This window comes from Austrofundulus limnaeus, unplaced genomic scaffold (genome assembly GCF_001266775.1).
Source record: "Austrofundulus limnaeus strain Quisiro unplaced genomic scaffold, Austrofundulus_limnaeus-1.0 Scaffold67, whole genome shotgun sequence".
NCBI classification, from domain to species: Eukaryota; Metazoa; Chordata; class Actinopteri; order Cyprinodontiformes; family Rivulidae; genus Austrofundulus; species Austrofundulus limnaeus.
Window position 1 is genome coordinate 1,647,421 of NW_013952469.1, and position 2,432 is coordinate 1,649,852.

General features: G+C 37.0%; 1 protein-coding gene across 1 annotated transcript in view; it reads right to left on the bottom strand.

Annotated features, from left to right (window-relative positions):
* Positions 1-2,432, bottom strand: part of cacng2a (calcium channel, voltage-dependent, gamma subunit 2a) — a 63,482-nt gene that overhangs the window by 59,016 nt on the left and 2,034 nt on the right. The window lies entirely within an intron of this gene.

Consider the following 2,432-nt stretch of genomic DNA (forward strand, 5'->3'; position numbering starts at 1 on the left):
GTCTCAAAACAAGATCAAAAAGACTTTTTGGCTGATATAAGATTTTAAAACTTGGTTAGGAGGACATTTTTTGCAGTGTAGTCAGCAAACGTAGACCTGAGCAGCTAACGAACCTTTTGTTTTGACAGGATTTTTGGAATTTGAGCTTTTAGTTCCTTCCTTTCTACCTTACGTCAAGCTAAATCAACTAAACGAGCAGCGTCCATGTCACAGAGCTCTTTATTTCTGCTAACAAGCCCAATCACGGTGTCACTTTTTTCATCCATACATCAATTTACATCAACAGCTGATTGTGATGCAGATTCACCAGCCTCCTGCTCACTGAGAGAACTATTGATTATCCATAAGCAATGAAAGAATTTAAAGTCTGTTTTTAATAACATGTTCCCGTATGAGTGATGTAAACCCTTCCACACTGTGCAGCTTGGTCATCTGAACCTTGAAGCAACCCGGCGGCTTAGTGAAGGTGACGGCCATCTTTAAAACATCTTTGAAAAGCCCCGCTCTAAAGCTGCGAGCAGAACAGCTGCTTATCACAGAAGCCTCGAGACAGAACCGCCGTCCTTTCAGGACTGAAGAAGATCTGCAACACTCTGCACCTTCACAAGGTTACGGTGCCTCCGCCGGGCCCCCTGACAGGAAGCACGCCTCCTCCGTCTGACAGGGGAGGTCGTCTGGAAACCTGCTCTCAGGAGGCGAGGCGCTGCGCTGCAGACGGGGTCGGAGGTCAACTGACAGGCAGCTGGGGCTGTCAGGCAGGTGTCAGGAGTTAGAGACCCAGAGTCACGTCTCCTTTAAAGGTACAGCTCACCTGCAGCTTCTTTAATTAGGCTTTAAGTGATGCTTGTTAAAGAAATCAGGCTGATAAATGATAAAAATGTACTGCAGCTTAGAAATATTATTATATGTCATTAACTATTAACTGCTTTATGATATAAAAAAGGCTAAAACTTGCTTCACCTTGAAGAGAAACATATAAAATAAGCATTTTTTAATTTACAAGAAAGGTTTTAGTTTTTATTCCTTGTTTTCTTTGTGTGTTTTTTAAATTGCAACAATTAGAAGTGACTTTTTTGTAAAGAATAAATGTTTCTGTAGTTCTTCATACTAAATGAGTTGCTGAGGCTTTAAGTTTGATCTCACTGGTCCATAAATCTTTTGTTAAAATAAAGATTGTCCTTCATACAACCTTCTCTCATAACAGGATTTCTGTATCAGATTCAGCCAATAAATGCAAAATAACAAGAATAACGTATTTCATAAAGGTAAGTATCTTGAATTTGGAGCCCCATGCCCTCCGGTACCAGGGGCAAAACAGAAGTTCCTGCTTTCTATATCTTTTAACTTCTGTTAACTTAAGATTTGTAAGTTGAACCTGGACATGTTGTCAACAGAAAGCTAAGAATCTTGACTAAAAGCTCATGGGATTGTTGCTACATTATAACAAATCTGTAAAGGAATTTTTTACATTTGTTTTTAAAGCAAGTCAAAGCAGATAACTAAATAAGTTATAAAATGTGTTGAAAGTTTTTTTTTAACTTGATTTTGAGTGAATATGATCCAACTGAAGTAAAATATAACTTCTCATTATTTTATACAATATATATGGTGACAAATAAATGTTTGGATAATTTTTCAAAAGAACAAACATTCATTAACAAGTCTTTTCAGTCAGGTAAGAAAAAAAATAGCTCTTGCAATTAAAAACTTCAGATTTCTTAACATTTATTAATGGTACCATCATGGTTTGTCCTGTGCAGAAAGACGAAACACTAAATTATTTCTTCATTAAAACCTCTGTAACTTTGCTCCAGTTCATTTTAGCAGCATGAATCTTTGCACTGTTGATGTCCACAAGTGGYTTTATGGTTTCTAAGAGTTTTTAGTCTACTTCATTATGGTTTTAAATGGGTTATATACTGTCTAATGAAAAAATTATTCGGACGGGAGGGAAGCAAATCTAGAAAAAAAGTTCCATCCTCAATATCTCTAAAACCACAGCAGCTGTTTTAACACTTATACCTCTAATAAAATCTCCCAAGTGTTAGCTTTATTTTGATACCAAGATTATTTAAGTAGAGATGGTAAATGCTGAGARGCACTCATTTACATTTRAGCYTGGTATTTTGAGCAAAAACATCAAGACCTCTTGGGGCTTAAGAGGCTGAGAGAGAAGTTCTCCTGTTCACTCAGACCAAACTTTTCCAGCGTTACGGTGACATTATTATTGGTGCCAATGAATAAACATAATATTCTGTTAAAAGTTCACTCATTTCCTGATGAATAAATCTCATTTCTGAAACATGCGTGGACCGTGACAGCCCAAATGTAACTAATTGTGAGGTTCTGTTGATTTTGGGATGTTAGTTTGTGTAGTTTTTATAATTCGTATGAAAAAAAGTCAACTTTCCCTGCAGGAACCTCATGCACCC